The following is a 16,558-nucleotide window of genomic DNA, read 5'->3' as shown; positions in this document are numbered from 1 at the left end:
CTCTGTTGAGGAAAACTTATGTTCAGATGCATATGAATTTCCATTTGTTTGTATATTTACAGCAATTGGACTGTCAGAAACAATTGTTTTTGAAATTATTTCTATCACTGTTATTCTAAACTATTTTATTTACATAAATAAATAAATAAATAAATAGATAAATAAATGCCTTTCTAATCTGAATTCAAGTGAACAATATATGTATTTCATAAATCAATCGTTTCCCCAAAGCTTATGAAAAGACAAAAAAGTTTTGTTTTATTAGCTTTGGTTCAAGGCTCTGGACGTTATTCACAACAATGCATTGATAGTTTCTATCACAGACTTAGGACACTAAATAAACATGGTCCAAGTCTCTCCCAATATTCACCCTAACATTTTGAGAACTTTCATGTTTATAAAGCACCAGCAATTGTTAATATCAGCTGCAGCAAACAGTTCAACTAGCATTTTCAAATTCTCTTGTAGACATGCACATGTTACTCGTCAGAGTCAATCACTCATTCTATGCAAATTTTCCATTTATTCTCCCCACTCATGTTTATTCATCCTCCAACATGATAACAGGATATTTACTTATTCAGCTCAACTGTTATTCATATAATCTCCCAGATGAGTAAACTAGATGTTCATAAAACATTATTTCCAATTAAATATTTTTCTTTATATTCTGTGAGGTTTTTAAACCTCTTCACTCTTGTAGTAATCTTGAAGTTAGCAGTATAGATGACTTTCTATGAAGTGAACAGTGAAATAATGTAGTTTAGGATATTTCTGTGGTATTATTCATTAAACTGCCACACCAGGTATGCCATAGACTAACATGAGTTCAAAATCAGTGACATGCCTGAGGAAAGAGCTTAAGGTTGAGGTCCAGTTACACAACTGGCAGACTTTTGAGGAAACTTTCCTACAGGGACTTTTTAAAAAATGAGAGCATGCACAAATAATTCAGGAGGATATTAACACTGACTGTCCTCTATTGATCAAAGGCTAATTCCAGTCAGCAGGTGAGCAAAAAACCAGGTAGTCCCAGGAACGCTATTAAGCAGCCAATGGTTGTCATGCTGAGGGCATGCACATAGAGGAGAGAGTTCAATTAAGCCCATCATCAGATGAACTAGTACAGCACAGGAGGGACCCACATGTGGTAGCTGCTTACATCAAGAGATGGAAACTGATGCTGAGACTAATTATCCTGAAGCTCATATGACTGAGGAAATGTAGAATCAGAAGAATAACCAGCTTCCCATAAAAAGTGAGCATCTTCCTATTCTCATGTCACAGAAAAGAAGTTCATCTAAAGGTATATAGCATACAGATCAACCAGAATAAAATCAATAGTTTATTCCAAACAGAACGTCTACTCTTGAGGAGAAAGCAAATAAGAAAACAGAATATTTTGTCAAAAAACAAATCAGCCCAGACTTTGACAACTCAATACCAAGTTTCCATTTCTTTATTTGAAAAAAAAAAAAAATGAAAGGTTGTTTGGAGATTTATCTAAATGTTGAAGTGCTTGCCTAGTAAGCACAGGGTCCTGGGTTCATCCTCCAGTAGCAGGAAATAAAACAAAAATCACAAAACCAAACACCTCCTCCCCAAAACAAGTAAAGTTAGTTGCAATTTAAAATTATCATGAAATAATAGTATTAAATTAAAACATTATTGTCAGATATTACTATTTCAAGAGGCTTTTGCTGCTTGTTTTCCATGCAGCAGTACATCTACTAGAAGTTAAAGCCAGCTAAGTAACTGCCCCTGTGCTTACCATGTAAGAAAAAATTAAATATTACTCTTTTTATCAAACCCTTTAAAACTTTTGTTTATAACAAGGTATTCTAATTTGTTAACCACCACCCATACCTGTAAGACTTTTGTTTCCAAAATGTCCCTGAAGCATTCCTAGAACCTGATGGCCTGGGTCAAAAGAGCCTTTAGCCCTCTTTGGCCAACTGTCTTCCCACCTCTTTTGCAGGGATCCTTTTAAACTAGCCAACCCGGGTAGACTGAGGATGGACCCCAGCCAATGAGAGAAAGATACAGTGCTCTTGCATTAAAGATAAAAATCTATCAAACTTCCTAACCTGGTGTGCTTACAGGCTTGAATGATCACATACCTGTTTGCAAAAATAAGTTCCTTTCACTTTTTGTGGTATTGGTGTGAGCCTTGGAGTTCAGATTTTATCTCTAACAACTGTGAACACAGCAGCTCAGGATGCTACAAGAGGCCAAAGGCACTCATTTCTTTAAAATGATTCATTGTGAGTAGTTTCATTTCTGGTCTGGAAACAACACAGGACCATTAAGAAGACAATGAAATGAGATGTTTCCAGATCTTCACGTTTCTGAACATAAGGCTAGATTTGTATCACCCAGCCTCAGAAATTCTATTCTACTTGACTGTCCACACAACCATTAACCACCACGGAGGCCTTAGGAAAACAGTCAAGAGTGTATGAGCTTGCCACTCATGGCTTTGTGCATCTTTATTCTCCAGTTCATATTGTGAACATGATCCTGATATCTACTTCCTGGCTTCTTGGCAGTTGGTTAGACAATTTGACATTAAATAACATTAAGGAATTGCTGCCACCTCCTTAGATTGGCTATGACTTCTAGCACATTGCCTACTCTCAGGAAATAAATAGATAAAACCCAATTGTCACATGCACAGGACATGGTTATTTGATTGCGGATCATTTCATCCTTGAATACATCTCTCTTAATTTTGTGTAATTATACAATAAAAGGCTGTACTCTTCCTTAAATGGAATAAAATCATTTGAGTAGGTGACCTAATGAGGTATGAAACCCTTAAGGGCATGTCCACAATGATTACATTTACTGGAAACAGTCATAGTTCACTAGTTTGTTATCATTTTGCTTTACAGAATTGTTAGAAAAATTCGTATAGCACTTACTTGATTGAGACACCAATCCAGAATATTAGTCTTTAGAAATTTCAGCATGTAACAAGGTAAATTACTGATTTGTGTTGATAATACATAAAAAGCTTGCTTCTACTCATATTATTTTATTGATAATTTATGTAGAGATTTTAGTCAAATTGAAAAAAATTCAACAAATATCAGACAGCACAGAGACTATTTTTCGGGGATATGGAGATGCATGATACAGACACACAACACTTTTAACTATATCTAAAGGAATCAGAAGTCTCCGGCATTTGTATCACATTATTTGTGATGTGTAAACATTACTTCAGATGAAATGCAATGAAAATGACAATGTAAAACTAAATATGAACTTGTCATTTTCTATCTTAAGAGAAATGTCAAGTGATGAAGTGTTCACTTTTTATGAAAAGGCTACATATGATGTGTATTACATCCTTTAATAGTTTATGCTCCAAGAAACCAAGCTGACAAGACCATTGAATCAGACCTTACAACTTGTCAGTTCTCACCACTGAGCAAGAAAGAAGCAAACAGACACATCTCATCTGAGAACAGATAGCTCTGGTTATCAAAAGCTGAAATGCTTCAATTCAAAATATTTTCTGGAACCTTCTAAATGTACACTTGTACATGCTCAAAAAAAACATTCTTCACTGTTTAACTTATTGCTTCTCTTTTAAGCTACTTTTATTAATTCCTTGAGAATCATATGATACATTTTTATCATATTTACTACTGAACACAATTTCACCTCTCTACCCACCAAACTTTGTGGGTTTGTTTTTTTTTTTAATTAAACCTATCAGGTCCAGTTTGTGTTATCCAAACACTCCCTGGGTTGAAGCCTCACCAGGAGCATAGTTAACCTACCAGGAGCCACACCCTTAAATAACACTGATCTCTCCTAACAGCTGTCAAATACCAATGGCTCCTCAGCTGGGGGTGGAGCTTCATGCCACCTTCTCACCTGCGTGATGGGATTTTGTCCCGCTTGAGCTTGAACAAGTCTTGTGTATGCTGTCATAATTGCTGTGAGTTTGTATGTGGAACTGCTCTGCATTCTGTAAAACACTGCTTCCTTGTACTCGTCTACCACCTCTGGCTTTTACAATCTTTCTACCACCTCTTCTAGTATGATTCTTGACCTTGGGGGTAGGCGTGTGATACGGATGTCCCATTTAGGTCTGTGCACGCCACACTCTCATTCTGTGCACGTTCACCCGTTGTGGATCTCTATGTTAATCATCATCTTCTGCAAGAAGCAACTTCTCTAATAAGGAGTCAAAGAGGACCTAATTATGCATATAAATCCTTAAGAGTAAGTTTAATAATATGTCCATTTAGCAGTTTAACCTGTCACTTTGACATATGGGAGTAAGAGTGAAGAACATATTTAAAATTATGAGAATTTATCAACACCAATCAGTGGAAATGAAAAGTATAATTATTTAAGTAAAGCGTATGTTGATTTTTTTTAAATTATTACCTCCATATTTTATTTGTTAACATAAATTCTCACTACAGATTTCAAATGAAACCCAGACAAGTCTCAGGATACTCATAGTGAGAGAACTAATTAATTACATTCAACAACAAGTCTCTAATTTAGAAATGCTAGGAACCAAAGTATAAGTATTTATTTTACTCTAAAGAAGAGACAGTTACTGCTTTCTCTGCCTTCACTGGTCCCCCAATCCTTACTGCTGTTATGATGGCATTGATTGCCCCATCAACCTGGCACTGAAAACTATTTTTTATGAATTGGGTGAAAGGCAAACACATGCACACAAACGATGGGTGAAAATATTAGATCATTCAAATAACTTTTCATTTTAAGTGGTGTATTAGAAATTTGTCAATTGCTAATATGTCTTTGCAATATTAACCACATATACCCATTCATATAACAAGCAGGTGTTTATTAACATAGAGCAACATACAATTTTATCCATCAATTTATATGGAATGCCTGAACTCTTAATTAATTAATGAAGATTTATGTAGATCAATGCCTTGTAGTCAAATTTAAGGATAAAAAATATTATAAGTCACAATTTAAAAAGTGATACATAAATTTCTCTAAACACATGCATCTACACAGACAAGAGTGTGCCCCCCAGTGTTGTGTATTTAGTAGAGTAACACGAATGTCCAAAGAAACTGATAAAGAAAATGATGTAGAAGAAACCATAGCAGAGATTACTCCTGTTTTTCTTTAGTTCAAGACAATTCTATGTACACATATACACGCTTCATACATAAAATTCTACACATACATTTTTAATTAACAATATACATTTTCCTTTATTTTTAAAATTATTTTTTTAATTTCAATTATGTTTGTCTGTGTGTGTGTGTGTGTGTGTGTACTTCTGTGGGGACATGAGCTTGTGAATGTGGATTCCCACTGAAGCTAGAGGCATTGGATCATCCAGGAGCTGGAGTTTCAGGCAGTTGTGAGCCACATGATGTTTTTGCTGGGAATTGAACTCAGGACCTTCAGAAGAGCCACACTGTTAAAATGAAATAATTCCTCCATGACAAATCTAGTCTCCTCATCCAAGTTTCCAGATACTACATGGCATATTTATCTATCCCTCATGCAGGGTCCTATCATGAAAGTATCTTAAATAGTCTTTTACCTCCTAAAACCACTCATCAACTTATCTGGTGTAGTCATTTTTTTAAAAAAGCAATTTTCAAGCTGAATATGGTGGCACATAAGGTGGCATAGGTAGGGAAATCTCTGAACACAATCAAGGACAGCTGGGTCTCCATTGGGCAGGCCAGGGCTACAGGGTGAACCTGTCTCAACAAAACAAAACAAAACAAAATGAAACAAAACAAAATAACAAAAACAAAATCTTGTGAAGCAAGTGGGAGAAATAGGGAGGTGGGCCCAAATGTGACCTTGACTACATTTCATTTTATCCAAGCATGGACTTGCCTGAGATCAGACAAAATCTATGTCTAGAGGTCAAGTCTCTAAGAAAACAACTTGTTAAAGAGTTTAAACCTTAGTATACTTGTGTGGAGATACTACTCAGCTAAATAAATAATTTCCCGGGGAAGAGGTGATCTAAGGCAGTGTCAGACTTACGCATAACAAACCACTGTGTTCCAGTTTTTAATCTTTTGTAATATTTTAGAAATATATTGTCAACTGTTGGTCAAAAAATTTAGTTTAAATATTTCCTGACGAAGAGAACCCTCCAGTTTTAATCTAAAATGTTTTATCATCTGGACTCTAAATCAGCTCTCAAACCCAAGTGATCCCTGAGGAACAAATCCTCAACTGACCTTGAGAATAAGAAGAAATCAGTTAATTTTGGCCACTTTCATGGTTTTAAGCACTCAACAGGAAAGTATGACCAACCAAAGATTAACTTTATACGTTTCTTTACGAGTTCAAGGAACCATACTTCCCAGACTTTAGGCTTAAGTGTATCAGAGCGGTTATTTAGACAATCACTTCTCACTTATTTTCTTCTTGATAAGAAAATATGCTGCCAAGATATGACTACAGACCTCATACCAGTTCAACACATCCATGCCTACCTGCAACCTGAAACCAAGACAGACAATCCCACTACTGTTTTAACCAAAAAATTAAATGATGGTTATTATTCCCCCTGCCTGTCTAGAAGTCATTTGAGAAGGAGATCACACTATGACTCTAGCTATTCCAACAGTTATCAAAGTGCCTGAAAGTGGATCCTAAGTTCATCACTTGAAAGTCCAGGCTTGGAAGCCTAAGGAAGAACTTGGAGGAGCCCGACGAATGGATGCTCTTTTGAGCTGATCAAGAAATACTCCTGGCTCCATAGACCATGTAATGCTGATAACTCCTGCCTTTTCTTCTCCCTCACATCTCTTTCTAGATACTAGTCAAGGACTTTCTTTCCTTACCTTCCTCTGAAAGTTATACAAATAGAACCGTCAATACACTTTTGGAGCCTTTTATCTAGGCTTACTGGAGGGGTACCTTGACTGTCACACTCTATGTCCCCATTGAGCTCTACCAGGAAAATGGTGTGGTTAGTGTTAGACATGACTTTGGCTGAAAAAAATGGGATTTATTGTCAGGCTGGGAAAACAAGTTTGTACATTCGTCCCCAATAACACAGCTCGAAAAGGAACTATTAGTAGAGCTTCCCAAGGCCTTAAGTCCCTTTAAAAGTAACTAAAAATTTGGGAGTAAGTGACCTAGTCCCAGGTCTCCTGGAAGGATGGTTTAGAAAGTAGAGAAGCCTTATTGGCTCTATACTACCTTCCTTAATAATCAAGATGGGTGTTTTGATCCTGTGTCACAATCTGTTAAGGACTTGTGTCAATGGCTTATTGAGTCACTATTACCAAATATGTGCCCCTTCCCTGTAGTAGTTTCTTACTTCAAGGTGTGACACACAAAGTAAGTGAATGCCTTCTTCATGAATTTGAAGCAAAGTGTATTTAAGAAAATAAGGGGGATTTGTAAGCAACAGTAAATATTAGTCTTTTCTTTCAACCCCTATAAAACATGGTTTATGACAAGGGATTCTGCTCTTTTGATCTCACCATACCCTGAAAACTTTGTTTAAGGAAAGGCACTGATATATTCCTAAACTTGATGACCTGGAGCAGTGGAGATCTTTTCCTTTCCTAAACCAGCTAAGGAAGAGCAACTGTGACATCAAACCCTAGAAAATGGGGAAAAATCACAGTACTCTTGTGTTAGTGATAAAAACTTATCACATTTCCAAGTCTTGTAACTGACCATACAACATACCCTTTTGCAAAAGAAAAGCAGTATTCAAATTTACCCTTTCCTTTCAGTCTCATTATCACACACTATTCCAGAAAATTATACTTTAGGTGTAGTTATGGAAAACATATGTGGCATATAGACCATGGGCTTTAAACAATGAGGGAAGTGATAAGTTTTGAAGGACTAGGGAGTTCATTGTTATAGAATATGGCATTTGAAAAGTATCTGGATTGAAAAAGGGGAAAGACAAAAATAAATTTGAGAGAATATGTTTTTCTCATTCTGTTGTTTCCAAAACAGATGGCCATAAATAGCTATTCATTGATAAAAGCCCAGAGAATACAGAGAAGCCTTTACATTCCAGACAGAAATGCTGTGCTCCAGCAGTGCCTGTCTTCTTGGTGCTGATGCAATTTTCTACCACTGTTTGGGAAGAATGTGTGATCTGCTGTTGGGATCAGCCAACTCTGTGCAGCAAAGTGCACAAAATGTGCACAGTGCTTGCAAAAGCTCACAAATCACTCCTAACTTTTGTATGCTACTGAATTGATTTGATCCAAAAAATGTTAATGAAGTCCAGAAGAGTGAGAGAGGCTATAGGCACCTGCTTAAAAGAATCCAAGTTTTAGTGTGAATAAATACACTTTTTGGGTTGTATAATGGTTCCAAACTCTTAAAGAACAGAAGATTAAGAGCAATTTTCTATGAGAAAATTTTTACTGTAGTCAATATAAAATTCTGAAGTAAAAATTTTATAGGATAATAAATTCTTGAATTTACTCAACATTGAAATAGTGAGAATGCATCTGTTTGTTAAAATACATTTTGTGCAAAATGTCCCTTTTAGAATAAAAGCATCCTACAAATCTTACAAACGCTGGAAAATCTGCTCTTGAGTGTGGGTCTAGCCTTTGGGGTCTGATCAATCTACCAGGCATTGCATCAATGAGAAAAAAAATGATTCTCCCTTCCCCAGGAGCTATGAATTGTCAATAGATCCTCAGCTAGAGCTGGGGATTCTGATCCACCTCTCCTTCCATCCTGGGATCCTGTTTGTCTTGGGTTTGTACTGGTCTTGTGCATGCTGCTATAGGTGCTGTAGATTCATATTTGCAACTAACTTGTGGTTTTCTTATATTCATCTACCATCTCTGACTCTTACAACCTTTCTGTCCCCTCTTCTGCAATGCTCCTGAGCCTTGAAGGAAAGGATACAAAGAGGTTCCTGTGTATGGTTCAGCACTCTGCAGTCTCTTTTTCTCTGCATGTTGACCAGTTGTGGGTGTCTTTGTTAATCACCATATTCTGGAAGAACATTCTCTCATCAGAGTTGAAGAAATGAACTAATCTACAGGTATATATCATAATGAATCAGTTTAATACTATGCCTATTTAGCAGACTAATATTAGAAGGTTTTCCCCTGTGGCTGGTGACCTGTCTAGTCACAGGTTCTTAGCGAAGATAACAGTTTCATGTATGGATGCCATCTTGTGAAACAGACCTCAAATCCAATTAGAAAATGGTTGGTTACTCCCATAACATTCATGCCAATATTGCATTAGTGGGCATATTTTGCCAACCCAGTTACGATTGTAGCTTGTAGCACTCACAGCTGGGAAAGGCTGATGATTACCATTCTCTGCCAGTAACACACAGAGCACTTACTAGTACTATGGAAGCTGGTCAGCAGAAGTGATTCTTTGAGTTCAATACCAGCTTGATGTCTTCTAGTTTGTTCTGTGACTCAGGTATGTAGTGTCCTCAGCAATAAGGTCTTACCACTAAGTTCTCATGAGTAAACATGGGAAATGGCCATAGCCAATATCAGTTGAGGGGCTATTGGATATCTATGGTCAACAACTCCCTCTTTTTGAGAAGGAGCCTGTTCCTATTTTGGGCTTTTTTTATTTGCTAGCCTATTGTATCTATTAGGGTCACTGAACCCCTGTTATAGGATAACTAAATTTAAACATTTCTTGTTGTATAATATTAAAATAAGCTTATATTGTAGGCTTCTATATAACTCTATCAGAACACCTTAAAATCTTTATGTATTTTAAAACACATACTCTCCTGTTTACATTTCTAGTTTACTACACATATGTGTATCCTTAACTATAAAAGTTTTAATGTGGATCATTGAGAAAGTTTAGGGAATCTCAAAGTGGCTATCTTGGACTTTTCCAAATCACAGCAGTGGCCTTCCAAAAGGAAACATTTCAAGACAAAAATCTCCAATGTGAAGGCCAGTATCAAAGTGTACTATTATGGACATATGTATCATGAAATATAATTCACTGGGGTAGATATTACCAAATAATAGCCTCTACAACATGTAAGGAGGTTTATGTGAAGTAGCAGAAAATATCTCTTGTACATTGGTTACCACTCATCACATTATAATTTAATACAAGTTATCACTGCTTAAAACATGTCTAAGAGAACTGAACTTTTTTATGAACAGTGGAAAAAACTTGAAAAGTGGAATATAAAATCAGAGTTTCAATGGCCAATCGAAAGCTGATTGATAATAGTCATCTGACCAACTTTTACTCAGTCTGATTACAATATCTTAAAATTCCCCTAATGTACCATATAAAGAATTATAGATGGCTCTAGAAATCATTGAGAGAGGGAAAGTGAAAGTGAATATTATAAATCAGAAAGTTACTCTTCATCTCTTATTCTGGCCCAAATTAAAATATAACTCATAACAACACCAAATAGTAGTAGCACATTTAGTAAAACAATGATTTTCTTGGTATGTCCACTGTGGAACTTTTCAATTCAAGATTTTTGTTTTATTTTTGTTGCTGTTATTGTTTTCTTCCTTCACAAAGAACAGTAATGATAGACATCTCTAATAAGAGAGTTGTCTTTAGTAATAAACTCAAACAAAATCTCTCAGTCAGAATAAGGAGAGCTGACATCTTCCCTAGAGGCAAAGAAACTGGATGTGCACCCATGGCAACCTGATTTTAAGGTAGAAGAATACCATGAAATCAAGAGGTAAGAGATCAGCTGCTGGATCCAGCACATTTAGCACAACTAATCAAACAAAGGTGAGCCAGTGGTAGAAGCTGTGAAGTAAGAAGATAAGCTTTAGCGACAGGTTCTGGAAAACATTGTCCACAGACACATAAAATAGCTGCATTTGTGTTTAGGTGTTGCTAAAGGGGGATAGAAAAGTTCAATAATTTTTGCTGCCATGGACAGTTAAACTGACTTAATGAGCAACTTCAAGAGTGAACTATAACAGAAAGATGAATTGTCAGATAAATGATCATGGTTTAACTCCAAACACCGTGCTGACTAAAGGTTCTGATTTTCTACCATTCATTCCTTGGATGGATTTATTGAATTACATTTGTTCCATTTCTTGCCTAAAACTATACAAGCTATTTCAGATAGCATCCTAAGAGACTAATGTCTTTCCTTAGCTCTGGTTCAAATATTTATATAAAAGATATGATGTTTTAATTTTGCCAAATAAATTTTCCTGGGTTCGTCTTATTATTATTATTTTTAAATGAAAGACTGGTTCTACTCCCAAGAAAAATACTTTCTGAATCTATGTTGGGGCTTTACTTCCTTTTATTCAGCAGCCATGGACTGTGCTACACAAAGAGTGGCAAGAAGTGCTGTCTTCAGGAGGTTAATCGCTTGAATCCTGGATGAATTTGAATTCATAAATATATGCATAATAGCATGGGCTAAGCATGAAATCAGATGGTGTTTACATTCAGTCCTATGAAATTGAAGTAGAAAATACTTTGGTCAGATGTTTCAGGACAACTTGAAGGACTACGTGCTGGATGAGGGAGAAGCAGATGAGCACGTCACAGGAGGAATCAGAAGTGAGCAAATTTAAGTTGGCATTAAATGAACTCCTTGCTACATCTGAGAGATTCCATGCATAAATCTGAAAGGATTTAAATATTTAGTCCATATCTACTCCTGATCTCTTATTCAAATACTCTTATTTGTATTGGTTAATCATTTTCTTTTGTCTCTCCTTAGATGTCCATTTTTCCTCGTAAGAAGAAACTCAGACAGGAAATGCATCTAAAAAGAAATATCAATAAACTTTAATCCATTTAAATCATATAGTTTTCCATTTGAGCAGATTGCTCTTATCAGACTTCTCAGTTTTTTAAAGCAGCCCTTTTTGAAAAAATAATAAACATATTTCTTCAGCCTCACAAACAAGAGCATGTATCTGTGGATCGAATTCATGAACCAACACTCATTGATGACATGATTATCAGTTCAAATAGAATATTTTGGATAATCAACAATGGTTTGTACATTTTACAAACAATATATAAATTACAGAGTGAATTAAGATAAGATCATGTATGCTGTTGTCTGAGTCATCGTTGATGCAATACAGAGAATGGTTGACAACACGCATATGTGTGAGGAACCTTAAGTAGTACTCTTGGAACTTTGTGTTTCAGTCCCATGGCCCACATGCTGCAGTAGAGACCCATTGCAGAGTGATTCCTGTGTGAGTTCTGGCCCCCATTACAAGATTTTCTTAAGCAGAGCATGAGAAGTTCTATTTTGCTGCCCACAGTCACCCTGAGCTATTCTTACAACACTGTAGGTACTCACCAAACAAGGACATGTGAAGTCACCCACTGTGAGTGACCGAGGAGACAAATAAGAGTGGTCAGAGGAGGAGACTGCAGGAAGAAAACATCCACCATGCAACTCACTGCAGAATTTAGTCAAGGGAGCTGTTAAACAGGAAGATGAGCTGACAGCATGGGACAGTTGCACATACGAACTGACAACTTGCACAAGACCCGAGAAAACCCAAAGAGGTAAAAAACATACCATGCGCTGGAGAATGTGAGCAAGAAACCCCAACGTCAGCTAAGGATCTATTGGCAACAGACAGCTGCTGGGAGAGGAAGAGTCAGTCCTCTGGAAGTGTGATGCCAGGTGGGCTGACCCTCTAGAGGATATGGACCCACGCTAAGGAGTATATGGGGTACACAAATTAGACTTGACAGGGATTTAAACAAATAAGAAAGGAAAAGAAGTATGGGGTAATAAGGTATGGGTGAAGATGGGGAGGAGAGTCTGAACACAGTCAAACTCTACTGCATGGAATTTTTGTCAATAAAAATATTTTTAAAAGCTGAAAATATTTTAGTATTCTCTTTATCCCCTGCTATGTTTTATGAGCCTTATGTGTAAAGGTTTCACTGAAGATGTGTCACTTAGGGCTTAGCATCTCTCAGATGTGTATTTGGCTATATTTAAAATGACACTCCTGAATTCCCTCCCATTGACAGGGTTATAAGTCCAACCAAATGGCTGTTGATTACTCCCTACATAAAAGTGCCACTACTGCACCAATTGAGATAGTTTGCTGTGCCAGCTATTGTGACTGTTGGGCTTTGGAGCTGATTTGGACCATTGTTTGATTTTCTCTCTTAGCAGCTTGCATAGCATCCTCTAGAACTGTAAGTGTCAGGGAGGAGGATTCCTGGTCAGGTCCAGCTCTATTGCTCCAAGTCCTATGTCTTAAGTATGTCCTGTCTTTGGCAATAGTGTCTTACCTTCAAATTCTTGGAGGTAGTCAAGGGCTGTGGCAATAGCCTGTGTTATGTTTCGAGTTCCTTGGACTACCATGCGGCAACAACTCAAAGGGATGTTTCTCCTGTCTGGCACTGTTTCTTGTTATATAGCCTTCAGCTATAAACATGAACTCATGTTCACATATTTTATGTATATTTTTCTGGAGATTTTTGAGCTAGTAGATTTCCCTCTGGCTTTTGACACCACCTAGGCTTTATCTATTGCTCCACTCTCTCCCTGTCTAACCTCCCTGTTCTCTCCATAGTTAGAGTACCACCATTTTCCCCTGGATAATACCTGTCTCCTATTTTCCCCTTTCTTGAGTTCCTTCTAAGAAACTGCAGAAAGCATATCCCTGGATAGGACTCCTATATTAAACCTCATCCAACCCCAGCTCAGGGACCATTGCAAAAGAAGAAGTGGAAAGATTGTAAAAGCCAGGGTTGGTGCATCAGCAACAACAACAACAAAAACAAACAAACAAACAAACATAGGCTTTCATGCCTCTGGGAAGTTGCTCATATAAACTTGCAGCAATGGATGACAGCATGCATAAGGCCGCCCACGCTGACTCAATCAGACAAAAATCCAGCATAGGACTGGGGAAATGGGTAACAGGTCACAACTTTAGCTGAGAAACTATAGGCAGCTGATTACTGTGGGGGTAAGGAAGAGTTGATCTTTAAGGAAGCAACTCTAGATAGGTTGACTAGACACCAGGGCATGAACTTGCTCAGAGGGACATCTGGGTACAAATACTTGACCAGATAAGCCCTAATACATATGACAACTGCATGAAATCCTCTGGGAAGGTGTGGAGAGATGCATATGGAAGAAGGGGTCTAAATGAGATTAAGATCTATTATATGAAATATACAACTCAACAAAAATATACATTTAAAAAGATAAAAATTACTCATGATGTATATTCTGCATGCAAATAGTTTTTCACTTAAAACTATGTGCACTAACATTTCTAATTATACAAAATATTTTTACTACAGGGCAGAATTTCAGAGACAGGGACAAGGCTCAGCCATTGCCCTTGCTTTTACAAATGACTCATGTTTGGTTTTCAGAGCCACACGGTGGCTCACAACTGTCTGTAACTCCATTTCCAGGGAATCTTCCATTGTCTTCTGGAGTTCTTGGACACAAGGCATAGATGCTATGTACTTCTATACATGCAAGCAAGACCAGTCTACACATAAAAATTAAATAAATATTTTTAAATGAATAGAATTTCAAAGCTGATAGATAAAAATGAAGGTGCATTTGTAAGAGTTAGTTGAAGTCTAGTTCATGTGTAGGTTTGAGTAAAACAGTTAATTATACATTATGAAGCATTCAGTGCTTAGGGTGAATCACCTTCTCAGTCAGTGACTTTGGAAGGTGGCTGGTGTATTCTTAATATATACAGATCCATAGCATGGTGAAATCCTGAACCAGAGCATATTAATCCTCATTAACAGCCAAGCTGCGATTGCCATTCTGTGTAACATAGACTGATTACAAACTGCAATCTTTCTCTATGATTATACTTACTCAAATTATGCTTGTTCATTTTTTGGAATGTATTTTTATTGAGCATTTCTGTATTTCACATAATAGAACTTAATCAAATTTAGAACCCATCCCCCATCTTCGTACCCCCACCCCCACCCCGAGCCCTGCCCACTGGATTTCGTGCATGCACATTTTTTATATTTAAATTTTAGATGAAAGAGCCTTGAAGAATAGACAAACACACATGAGATAAAGAGAGAGAGAGAGTGAGAGAACGAGGGACCCAGAAAGAGAGAGGAGGAATATTTTCTAGAGACTTAAAGGAAATATAGTAATTGGATTATTGGATGATAGGAAAAGGGCCCTTTAGAATTATACAATCCAAATTTGATTTATTTTGTCCTCTAATCTAGACACCTGCCAAATAAATTTCTGAGAAATGTTTACACTAATCCATGAAGAATCTACTCAAATATATTAATGATTGATGGTGAGGATCACAAGAAGTGGGAGAGAAAACAGATTTTCCTGATTTAGTAAATCTTTAAAAAGTGATTTTTTTTAATGAACACATAATTCAATTGCCTATGATTTGGAGAGGAATCTGCCTCTTTCACAGTTTCATGATCTTTCTCATGTATGAGCAAATATTTTTCACTTCAGGAAGTTGTTGTAATTCCAAAGAAATAATTCTATCCAAATATAGCTCAGTGAATCAGTGAATTTAGTGGGATTTCTTTCAGGGGTGTGTTGAGGGATTACTTACTGGAGCATGAGTACCTTATAAGCAGATGCACCATCAGAAATCCCCCCCTCATAGCATGGACCATGACTCATGAAAGCCCATACTGGAGCTTCCTCCTCAATGTGCAGAGTTCTAATTGGAGAATGAATTGTGACAGGTCACAAAATCTTGAGGAGAGGCCTTTTCAGGTTTCATTATCTTCCTGAGACTTATGAGCTTCCCTCCTCCCAGCAGTATAGAATGCCTCCAGTATGAGGAAGTTGTGCATACCACCCATGCCATATACATATGTGTAACTGTACATCCACACTTCACTCACTCACATGGGAAAATGTCCTCAGCATGGATATACCAGTTCTCCTCTCTTCAGGCCTCAGGTTTTGAGAGGAAAACTACAGATTTCTGAAATTCTAACACCTCAAGGGTCATCAAGATCTCTCTAAAACATTGTGTGGCACAGAATTGAGAACCATGATGACTTGGAGCTGGAGAGATAACTCAGTCTTTAAGAGCACTGGCTGTCATTCCAGCTTCAGTTCCCAGTACCCACACTGTGGTTAACAAGAGTCCTTAACTCTATTTACAGGGGAGTCTGACACCCTCTTCTGGCTTCCAGGGGCATTGCATGACATGGATGTATTTACCTACATGCAGGCAGAACAGTCATACACCAAAAATAAAATTTAAAGAAACTCCATGATTACATATCTAATAACGGAAACCCCCCAAATTCTGGTTACAGAAAAGCAGAGTACACTGTGCACTGCCCCTTATCATTAGGTACGCCATAAGAGAGCTGGATCTCAGACCTGTTGGGTCTGGATTTTATGTTGGATCTCAGCTCTGAAGGGTAGATTAACAACTAAGTCACTCTACTCATCTTGTTCCAAACTTCCAAGCCCAAACAACAAGAATACATGGACTGGGGAAACAGCTCTGTGGCAGGGTATTTGCCTATAAATTACAGGCAACTGGATTTGAAATGAACACTGAAATAAAAATAATTATGAAGCAACACCTCAACTGAGTTGTCCATAAGACATTTT

The sequence above is a fragment of the Nannospalax galili genome, unplaced genomic scaffold, assembly GCF_000622305.1.
Source record: "Nannospalax galili isolate Female #2095 unplaced genomic scaffold, S.galili_v1.0 scaffold207, whole genome shotgun sequence".
NCBI classification, from domain to species: Eukaryota; Metazoa; Chordata; class Mammalia; order Rodentia; family Spalacidae; genus Nannospalax; species Nannospalax galili.
This window is presented reverse-complemented; position numbering follows the sequence as displayed.